The sequence below is a fragment of the Maylandia zebra genome, linkage group LG20 (genome assembly GCF_041146795.1).
Source record: "Maylandia zebra isolate NMK-2024a linkage group LG20, Mzebra_GT3a, whole genome shotgun sequence".
Classification (NCBI taxonomy): domain Eukaryota; kingdom Metazoa; phylum Chordata; class Actinopteri; order Cichliformes; family Cichlidae; genus Maylandia; species Maylandia zebra.
The window spans coordinates 30,202,004-30,213,710 of NC_135186.1; positions in this window are offsets into that span (position 1 = coordinate 30,202,004).

Sequence of the window (11,707 nt, forward strand, 5' to 3'; positions counted from 1 at the left end):
ATGTGAGGTGGACATCACATTTCTGACTTTTGGAGTACCATTGAATTCCTGTACTTTCTGCACCCCTTTGTAGTCCTATCTATGTTCCTAACACACACACACACCAACACAGATGTGCACATGCCCTCCTTTACATGCACATACTATTGCTTACCCACACACATTACTTGAGTCTTACCTGAACTGACCCCTGACCTCCTAATTGCACCTCAAAACTGTTTCTGGGTCTATTTCAGTTTAAACATGGATTAAAAAAAAAAGAAGGATTTTACGTTCCTGTTGGGGAACCATCAACATGCTGCTGTGTTGTTACCTACACTTACATAACAAGCACACAAAGAGCTTTGCTTATGTTTTAGACTCCAGCCACCACTTTTATTCTTAATTATGTACAAAATCTTTCACATTAAAATTAACACAGGTTTTAGTCTTTGTAGGATTGATTTATACAAGGCAAATTTTTCCTGTAAAAAGAGAACACATATTGTTAATATAAACAAAACCGCGGTTACCTGATTTAAGATCTAGTTTGCTCTCTCGTTTTTACATTTCTTATTACATAACAAATCCATGCTTCATTATTCTTAATTTGTGTTGTTCTTCCATGAAAATACATGAATTAATCTTATTTTCTACTTTAAAAAAATAATTTCAGTTCAAAACAATAGCTAAATGGGTGATAATTTCCATTTAAATTTAATTCAGAAGTGTCATCAAAGAAGAAGAGATATACAGATACATAAGTGTTTGTGTTTGATAGTTGCAGTTTGGCACATCAACAGTTCGTATAGGCAACAAAAGAGTTAAGCTGCTGTAGTTGGACACTGCAGAGGTAGTTACATTTGTTGCACTTCCTATGACCCCACAGTTTCCCAAGACACATTACAAACAAAAGTAATAGTAGTAAATACTAAAGTCATAGTGAATGTAAAACTCCTTGAAACCATGAATTCAGGAAAGTAATCACAGGATTCTCAAGAGTACAGAGAGGATTACTGTCATACTTTTATAAGGCATCACCTAAAAAAAATCACATCCATAACAACCAATTAACTCATATGAAAAATAGATGAAATGAGTAAGATTTATGCAAAGATTCCCTACATGTTTCAGCAGTCGTGATGCAATAATTTATTTAAACAGAGAGCTCAAGGAGAAATGATTGAATGTATTAAACATCTAACCCATAATCTGCAAAAGATTAAAAATTACACATAATGCCCAGTATGTAAACCAAATGCTGCAAATAATTTTTCATTGATTACCGACCATGGTGGAGGATCAATATTCACCCTTTAATAACCTCAACTTGGGCATTCCCACTGCTTGTGTGGCAATCCCACATAGAAACATTACTGTAATATATAGCTTTGTTTACAGTTAGAACCCTTTGTGCCACTACAGTTATTTATCTCCACCACTTTATTACTGTTATTTGCAATGAGGTAACTACTTCAAGGCAGTTTTCCAGCTTCTAACTAGACCAACTGGGAATATGTTTGTTGAGAATGATATGACTGGGACACATCACCATCACTCCTCCCCAAATTACTGTCATGTTATAGTGCTCCAATATAATTACTGTATATGAATAATGCTGTGCAATATCGCTTTCTAAATGAAGCAGGCCTTAAATTGGCCCCTGAAGGAAGTCTAAGTCGTTGAAATTGAGAAAGTATTTGATGAACTGGTCTAAGTTTTATATTGTTTCGACTTGCAAATCCAGTTTTCCTCTGTATATACTACTTGACAACAAACCAACCTAGGCCAAGTGTGGTAATCTATTGGAAGCTGCTTGGGAACACTGTAAAATAACAAAATAGGACTTAAAGTAATCAATAATATGATGCGTATTTTTCTTTTAAGATTAAGGTTCAACATACAATGCATTAGATACAAAATAGTACATTTTTTATTCAAGTCATGTTTATGATTCACTCTCGGAGAAAATAGTTGCTTTGTATTTAATTTCGCCAGTGTCGTCACAGTACCCTTGCTTGCAGATCCCTTCCCAGACGCCTTAACGCCCACTCACATCCTGGGCCAGCTGACCTCAGGAATTCGCATGATAAGGTGGGGCCAGGTTTCACAATGAGCTCACCCGAAACTCTGGCTGATTGGGACCCACGCCCAGTTTCACACCTTGGCTCAGGCGATTAGAGGATCATCAGGGGGTCCTTTTGTACCTCTGTGGGGGGTCACTCCCACTAGGTTTATATCTGGGACTCTCCACCATTTGACCTTAGAACTGAAGAAGCTTCTCGGATGAGAGGTGAAACGTCTTCAAGCAACTTAAAGAAGTCCAGACGCTTTTCTTTGCAAGCTCCTTTGACTACGATGACCTGGATGACTGAGAACCTTCACAGACACCTTGCTTGCATCCTTTACTTATTCCTCTGAATAGCATTAAGAAAGCTTGGATGTCCTCAATGATGGTGGTCTAGATTGATTTCCAGGTCAAGCGGAGAATGGAGGACAAAGAAAAAAATAGAATACGAAAAATGAGATGCACTAATAACTTGGCTGAAGCTGAAAGAAGTCAAACTAAGTTTTAGAAAAAGTTTGTGTCGTCAGGGGCCAAGCTTACATCAGATAGACCTTGTTCTGTTCCTCCTAGTTATTAACTTAATACATGAAGGTAACTTATCTTATCTCGAAATGATGTGAAAGCCTCTGCACATTATCTGTGTGGAGAAAACTGCCTTTAGCTTCTTGTGAGCACAGGCATATTATCCCCAAGGGTTGATTAGACTGACCTAGTGACTTCGGGATGATTATTGGCATAACTATTATAGCCAAAATATTTAAATTGGGCTATTTCAGAATTTGCTGCTCCCTGGGGATATCACACCACCTGTGTCTGCTCCTCAACGCCTCAATCCCTGTGGGGCTGAAACCTTCACCAAACACAGGCCAGCAAAATGCAAACAGACTAATGAGGGATTTATCTTCTTCCCTCCTTTTAACTCATACATCCCAGCTCCACTTCTGCCCTGTATTAGCATGGTTTTGTCCACACTGAGATCATAATCCATTTGTATGTCCTTGAATGTAGCACAGTAAAGTCTTTTCTGTCAACAGCCCTGAAATCACCCCAAGTGCTCAGCAATCTAATTAGAATTATTCTTCCTTTCCCTCGCAGTGCCATCCGACCAGCTTTGTGGGGGGTTGTTAAGCATGTATTACTCCCTGTGGGTGGCTTGCCACAAAGAGACGGCAACACCCCATCAGAAGAAATATTATACAGTGCCTTCATTACCCTGTGAACCAGCAACATTTCCCACAGCTAATAAGTAGTATAAGAAATACTTTTGGTTTAGCTTAAACAGTGTTTCTTTCTTTTCTGTCTTTCTATTTTTTTCCTTTTTGGTGGCATTTGGACAGATGACATGTATTTCATGTAATTAACGTGCTATATTTTTTGTCACAAACTCAAAGCAATTTGAAGTAGAAGTTCATGTTTCAAGAAAACATCAATTACAGTCTTTTTAATAGGAAACTCATGTGAGCATCCTGAGACAGGGATGAGGAATTCTCTCCACAGTCATCCTAAATATCTTTGCACTCTTTATCCACTTCCATTTCCTCTGTTTCTCTTCCCCTCCCTCTTCATTTTGTTCCCCTTTCAAATATCCATTCTTTCTAATTGGATCTGATGAGGATGGGGACTTCATTACCGGCTTGCAATGAATTATTATGTGGTGTAATTGGCCCTCCAGTCCCATAGGAGGTGCCCTGCTCCAGCTGACTCAACTGGAGGAGGCTCTTCTGGCCCAGGTGGAGGCTTTTGTACAGCTGAGGTCGAACTTTATCTCAGTAGATCAATTTGTCTTTGTGTCAGAATTTCCAACAGATTCTTACTGGAGTTGTTCGAAGATGAAATTTAATGGGTCTTCAACAGATGCTTTAGAATTGCCCATATTTATAGTTTCAGAAAACTAATGATCAAAATCTTTCTGTTCCATAGTCATGAGTTAATTAACATGTGTTAATGACTTCTGAGATGCTAATTGAGAGACAGTGTTTACACCACAATAAGCAATGCATTCAGGCGGCCGAAAAGAGCTCATGACTGATGTATGGCTGGCTAGTGGTGCATGGCCCACATGACTCTCCAAAATATATATTTAATAAATCATGTCATTCTGTCAGAGTGACTGATAATTACCCTAAAGACACTGAAAGATTATCAGATGTTTTCCTGTTTTACTCATTGCAGCTATGGCTGTATCCTTTCTCATTTCAGCAGATTAGCAAACAATGCAAGCAATGTGGTCCTGGAGAAAAAAAAAAACCTAATGTTGATTGTTAATTGAAAAATTAGAAAGTCAATCAGAGGCTAGAGATCTAATTAAACTGGAATGGAAATCCTGCTACAGACTCAATTGCTCTCTCCAATTTATAATCTCCTGAAGGTTCTGATTTGCCTGGTAAGTGAATGCAGCTCTCCTCTGTGTGATGCTAAAATACAATTGGCTTTTCTAGCTTAGCCATCTGACAGGCTGATTTGGATTCAATCACAGTCCCTTCTCTGGCTGTGAAAAAGATGAAAATAATAATCTAAAGTCATTATGCGGATGGGAAGTCTCTAAACAAGGACAGACCTGAGTATCTGCTTCTCCCCTGAGAAGCCCATGTGGAGTCATTTTCTAATTCAGGCCCGAAGCTTACAGGATAGAGTAAGCAGTGGAGTCTGCTCTGAGCTGGCATGCTTGAGCAATGCCTCAAATGTCTTAGTTAAGGACAGCACATTATTCTTTAAGGAACTGATGGCAAAATGAAGATGTCACTTATGACAAACTAGTCTGAGTGCACTGGGTTGCTGCTCATCAGTTATGTTGTCAGAATCTGAGGTAGCTGTGCCTGAAATCTCTTGCAACCTATGAAGACTGTTGCCTCCACTCACATCATTGTTTACCTTACAGTTAGTGTTTCTTGTGGAAAGGGACGGGCAAACCTTGTTAATTATAAATAACAAGAGCCAGATAATGTAAAGAGATTCTGAAACCCAGCAACGCTGTGTCTGTGGGGGAGTTCTTTGACAAACACGTGAAAATGAAAATTCTCTTAGCCACATGTAATCTATATTGGCTGTCTCTAATATGTTATGGGATTTCATGGATGCTGACTGCAGCAATTTTTATTTCTGCCCAAACATTTTTCTTTCTGCCTCCCGGTGATCATTACAGAGATCCATGGAAATGACTGATTGAGGGTTGTTGAATATGTGAATTGTCAATAATCAAACCCATGCCACAAAAATATTCACCATCCGACTTTGAATTTAATTTGGCAAAAAAAAAATCCTAATTCTACAGCTGCAACAATAAAAATGTCTTTGCTAAATACCAGCATGAGCATTGCCATTTCAAATAGGGCAACTAGCTAAAAGCACTAAGAAGTACTGTCTCACAAAGCCAGTAATATGGCTGCACACTGCTTTTATGGCTACTGATCGTGATGGCGTCACCAGTGTTGGTAAGGTTACTTTTAAAATGTATTCCATTACAGATTACCCCAAAATGTATTTTGTAACGTATTCCGTTACGTAGTCTGAATACTTTGGATTACCTATTATATTATCATACTTTTTACAACTACATGAATGTTCTATTGCTGTGTGAATTATTACTTTTACTGAAGGTTACTCGCCATACCAATACCGACGAAAAAAGTGTACAGGCGAGTCTTAATAGCTTACTTCAGGCACTCTTTTTGGCTGCAGTGGTTATTATTATGTTTGCATGCTTCCATCTCCCGTTTCTGGTCGGTGACAACTTGTACTTTTCAACTATCCTTTTTTTCCCTCCCTGGCGCTCACAAACACATAACAAGTATGGCAGTCCATTCTCCCTGCAGCACGGACTACACCGCCCATGGGGCTACATTCTTTAGGGCTATGCCTGTAAAACTCTGCCTATTGCCTTCATATTAAATCATTTTTGTGAATAATTTTTTTAATATTTCTTCATGTCGTTATGCGGGTCACAAGTAGGGGTGACATAGGCCGCGAGATTGAGACACAGGCATTAGAGCCTCTTAATACGTGTTTTGTTTGGGGTGTGGAAACCAAAAATAGAGAGGGTGTAGCCGAACATATGAAACAGGAGAATACCGCCGTGTAATCCCTTTATTTCAGCAAAGTAACTGTATTCTGAATATCACCTTTTTAAACGGTAACTGTAACGGAATACAGTTACTCATATTTTGTATTTTAAACAGGTAACGGCGGTACATGTATTCCGTTACTCCCCAACACTGGACGTCACTCATATGAAAAACATGAAAATTAGCATGTGGAGATGTACTGTTTCATAATGAATAGAATTAAACAAAATAAAAATAAAAATATTCAATAAAGTTTGAGGGTATTCTGAAAAGATATCCCCAGATGAATGATATCATTTAAATGCTATCTATTTCACAAAAGGAGCATAGAGCTCCTCTCTGTGCTTTATTATGTAAAAAGCTCTCTGCAAACAAACTGAACAGTCATTTGTTCAGTTTGGAGTTGGCTCCACTAAGCCATTTATCCCCTCTCATTATCTAAGGCGTTCTCTTTCCCTGATGGGGAAGGCAAGGGCAAACGTTCACCTTCGCATCCCTACTTGATCTAGTTCTCCTAGGTTGACAGACAAAGGCTAAAGCAGGACAGACTGGATTTTCTCTGCAGCATGTCTTTATAATCCTACTTTGAAACATCCAGGATGATCTGTCTCTTTGAAAACAAGACTGCAGGTTCATAGAAAAATATATATTTAAATCACAATCTGATTTGAGTGACGTTAGTTTTCAGAACCAACCTGCAATTCAGGTTTTGATTGGTGGATTGTTAAGCTTTTTCAGCTTTTTTCTTCAAATACACTTAGACATAAATTATACTTGTGCTGTCCAGACGTACTAGTTTGTAGAAAAAACTTTTAAATTGCTATCAGCAGAAATGGCAAACATTGTGCTTCTGGTGATATTATACAGTACTCAGAGTAGTCCAAGCTACCTTGGCTGTGCCCTTGTCTGACTTGGCACATTTTTACACCAGGTGCCCTTCCTGACCTGATGCAGCCTTCAAGAAATCTGAATCTCTTCCTGGGATCAAACCAGGGCTCTTTTGCTCACTGGACAAACATGTACACCACTTGGCTATGGAAGGGCAGAATACAGCACTAAGGATTTACAATTCATTTAAAAGTACTACTTTAAAAAAACCCCATCTCATATTAAGTAAAATGAGCTTTATCAAGGCATCTCTAAATTCTATTAATTTTCAAGATATACGAGCAATCTCTGTGTTCTTTCCCTGCCTATTTTTCCTTTTCTCTTCTTTGCTGGCTGCATATAGTGTCTACTTCAATTACTGTAATTTTTAAAATAATTTATTGTTTTATTTTTTTTCTATAGTACCGAGTCTTGAATGGATTTCTAAAAATTTTCTTGGCACTCCAGCCTCTTAAGTGGATTGACTTGTGGCTATTATAGAAAAAGAAACTGCTTGTGTAATAGTCCTTTAAGAAGCCATTAGGGAGTCAACAGTAATAAATTATGAACAATACTGTAATGAGCTTCCAAGATAGAAACCTCATAGAACTTATTAATGATGACTGGTCACAGACACTTAATTTGAAGCATTAACTCTCATTCATTTGTTAATATTTATCAGAATTGGGGGGTGTATAAAAAATGACTTTGAGGAGCCGAAATGTTATTAAGCTCGGAGCTGAAATTACTTTTGCTGCCTTGCAGGGCACAGGACTCTTGAGTCTTCAAATGAACTCCCTCGCTTTAGAGTTAGGAGGAGTTCAACCTTATCCACTGTCTAGTACTCTACATGTGCTAGTCTGAACCTTGGAGAGAAAATGAGACCAAAAAAGTGAAACAGAATAAAAATTTCTCCAAGTTTGTACATATTATTTTCACAGCCTTGCTGCTGGGTAGGAGGCTACACAAGCGACCTTTGAACAGCCTGAGGGATGTCAGACACCTCAGCACTCCCAGCAGAGTTCTGGTGCCTAAGAATTAAAATCATTTATAGAGCGTGGAGTAAGGACCAAGGAAGAGAAGGGTGACGGAGATAAACAGTAGGGGTCAGAGTCTTACTTCACTCTCTGGTGGCCTATCTCCCTATGTCTGATTATCCTGTGGGATCACCGGCTTGCCCCCGCTCTTTCTGATGCTTTGTCCAGCAGCTGTGTGTGACAAGGCCTAGAGAGAAGGGCGGGGCAAAGTCACTCCCATCTGGTACAGTCGGATCAGCTTGGTCTGAGATGCGGGTGTGGGGGTCATGTGTCCCTCTGCATCAGTGACAAGACTGTTCTGCTAGTGATGACACTCTATCCACTGGGGAAGAATGTTTTCTTCGCTTGAAAGAAATAGGACAATTGCGTTACTTTTTTGTGAGTATTTTTTTTTAACACAATAAAGAAATTCCTTATCAGGTTAAATACAGGGAGTGCAAAATTATTAGGCAAGTTGTATTTTTGAGGAATAATTTTATTATTGAACAACAACCATGTTCTCAATGAACCCAAAAAACTCATTAATATCAAAGCTGAATGTTTTTGGAAGTAGTTCTTAGTTTGTTTTTAGTTTTAGCTATTTTAGGGGGATATCTGTGTGTGCAGGTAACTATTACTGTGCATAATTATTAGGCAACTTAACAAAAAACAAATATATACCCATTTCAATTACTTATTTTTACCAGTGAAACCAATATAACATCTCCACATTCACAAATATACATTTCTGACATTCAAAAACAAAACAAAAACAAATCAGCGACCAATATAGCCACCTTTCTTTGCAAGGACACTCAAAAGCCTGCCATCCATGGATTCTGTCAGTGTTTTGATCTGTTCACCATCAACATTGCATGCAGCAGCAACCACAGCCTCCCAGTGTCATGGGCTGGGTCTGTGACCCAGTGTTTGAGTTCTTATATGTATCTTTTGTATTCATTTGTGCCCTAGTTTAGCTCACCTAGTTAATTTCTAGATTGCTGTTTAGTCTTGTTCCTTAGTTGTTTATGTCATCTGTCATGTTAGGTTCATGTGTGTCAGCTGTGCTCCCATGTGTGGCCACTTCCCCTGATCATCCCTCATGTGTATTTAGTCTCTGTGTTTCATGTAGTCTGTGTTGCGTCGTCTGTGTTCCCACCCTCCATGTTGTCACAGCCAGTCTTAGTATTCATAGTTATGGTTTCCTGTGTCTTCATAGTTTTTCCTAGTTTTACTTTCCCAGTTTAGTCATAGTTTAGTTTGTCACTGCGTTTCTGCCTTGTCTGCACTCCCTGTCACCAGCCACAATAAAGGCTCACTTTCAGTTAAGTTTACTCCAGTCTACTCTCGTGTGTTCGCACCTGGGTCCACCACACACACCACCGCACGGTCTGCCTCCGCAGATCATGACACCCAGACACTGTTCAGAGAGGTGTACTGTTTTCCCTCCTTGTAAGCTCACATTTGATGATGGACCACAGGTTCTCAATGGGGTTCAGATCAGGTGAACAAGGTGGCCATGTCATTAGTTTTTCTTCTTTTATACCCTTTCTTGCCAGCCACGCTGTGGAGTACTTGGACGCGTGTGATGGAGCATTGTCCTGCATGAAAATCATGTTTTTCTTGAAGGATGCAGACTTCTTCCTGTACCACTGCTTGAAGAAGGTGTCTTCCAGAAACTGGCAGTAGGACTGGGAGTTGAGCTTGACTCCATCCTCAACCCGAAAAGGCCCCACAAGCTCATCTTTGATGATACCAGCCCAAACCAGTACGCCACCTCCACCTTGCTGGCGTCTGAGTCGGACTGGAGCTCTCTGCCCTTTACCAATCCAGCCACGGGCCCATCCATCTGGCCCATCAAGACTCACTCTCATTTCATCAGTCCATAAAACCTTAGAAAAATCAGTCTTGAGATATTTCTTGGCCCAGTCTTGACGTTTCAGCTTGTGTGTCTTGTTCAGTGGTGGTCGTCTTTCAGCCTTTCTTACCTTGGCCATGTCTCTGAGTATTGCACACCTTGTGCTTTTGGGCACTCCAGTGATGTTGCAGCTCTGAAATATGGCCAAACTGGTGGCAAGTGGCATCTTGGCAGCTGCACGCTTGACTTTTCTCAGTTCATGGGCAGTTATTTTGCGCCTTGGTTTTTCCACACGCTTCTTGCGACCCTGTTGACTATTTTGAATGAAACGCTTGATTGTTCGATGATCACGCTTCAGAAGCTTTGCAATTTTGAGACTGCTGCATCCCTCTGCAAGATATCTCACTATTTTTGACTTTTCTGAGCCTGTCAAGTCCTTCTTTTGACCCATTTTGCCAAAGGAAAGGAAGTTGCCTAATAATTATGCACACCTGATATAGGGTGTTGATGTCATTAGACCACACCCCTTCTCATTACAGAGATGCACATCACTTATAATATGCTTAATTGGTAGTAGGCTTTCGAGCCTATACAGCTTGGAGTAAGACAACATGCATGAAGAGGATGATGTGGACAAAATACTCATTTGCCTAATAATTCCGCACTCCCTGTAGTTACATTTTCCACTAACTTTAGGGACTTCAATTCTGAATTTTATCACTGAGTCTGGAAGAAAAAGTTCTAGGTTTTCTACTCTCATGGATCCCAGCACAGCAACTCTTTAATAACTTTAAAATGCATTTGAGCCCCCTGCCTTTTAAAGTACTAAACATTAAGGTTCCCTGCACTGGTATGAATTGTTCTCATTGCGATCTAAATTATACAGCTTGTTTATTGTCCTAATCACAAGACATTTCTGGTCAATGTTTCTGAAAAACAGTGGGAGTACTTTTAGATAAAGCTAATGATCTATCTTAATGTGTCATCTTTCATCTTTTAAGCATTTGCACAACCACAAACATTATTCCACTTTTGGGGATAAATGATTGGATGCTTGTTTTTCATTTCTTTCCTTTCTAGATCCATTACAAATACGTTTTATTCATCATCCCTCACTAAATAGTAGTGAATGGTGGAACTCTAAGAGGGGGTTAGTAGTTTGAAGAGATATCGATGTGGCGATATTCACTGCTCTTTGTTGATTTAGCCACTCAAATTCAGCAGGATACAAGCAGATATTACATGAGGTCTGTGGCTGATTTCCAACTCCTAGACACTAAAGAAAGAATTAAAAGTAGAATTCAATGGAAGAAACTTGGCATCAACCCCTAAAATATAAGTTGATGCTTGCCATCCTTGATGTAATGAACCATAGATGTGATCAGTCCAGCATGGTATATCACTATAAACTTTAAACCGTCGCAACACTGCAAAGTAATCCTTTACATAGCACAAAGTTAGTATACTCCAGTTTATTCCACAAAAACATAATTCAGCAAAACATCTTGTATAAATCCCAAGAAGTATATTCTGTTCATTTGGATGCAGCATTTTCAATGCAAGTTTTTTTCAGTGAACTTTTTCATCCAATGACGTCTTTAGTCTCAGCTGACTGCAGGTTTCCCCAGTTTTATAAACGGCACAGTTGAATAATGAATGAAACAAGTATCACTGACTAACAATAGGCTGTGAGCTCAATTTCATGAGTGAACAGTGTAAGCTTTTTGGAATTTCCTTACCTGGACTGCTGTGCATGCATTAAGACATAGATAGTATAGATGTGTATGTGTACTGCATGTACAGTTTAAATTTCCAGTCTATAAAATTCCATTTGCTGAGCAGTCCTTACATGTAAAAA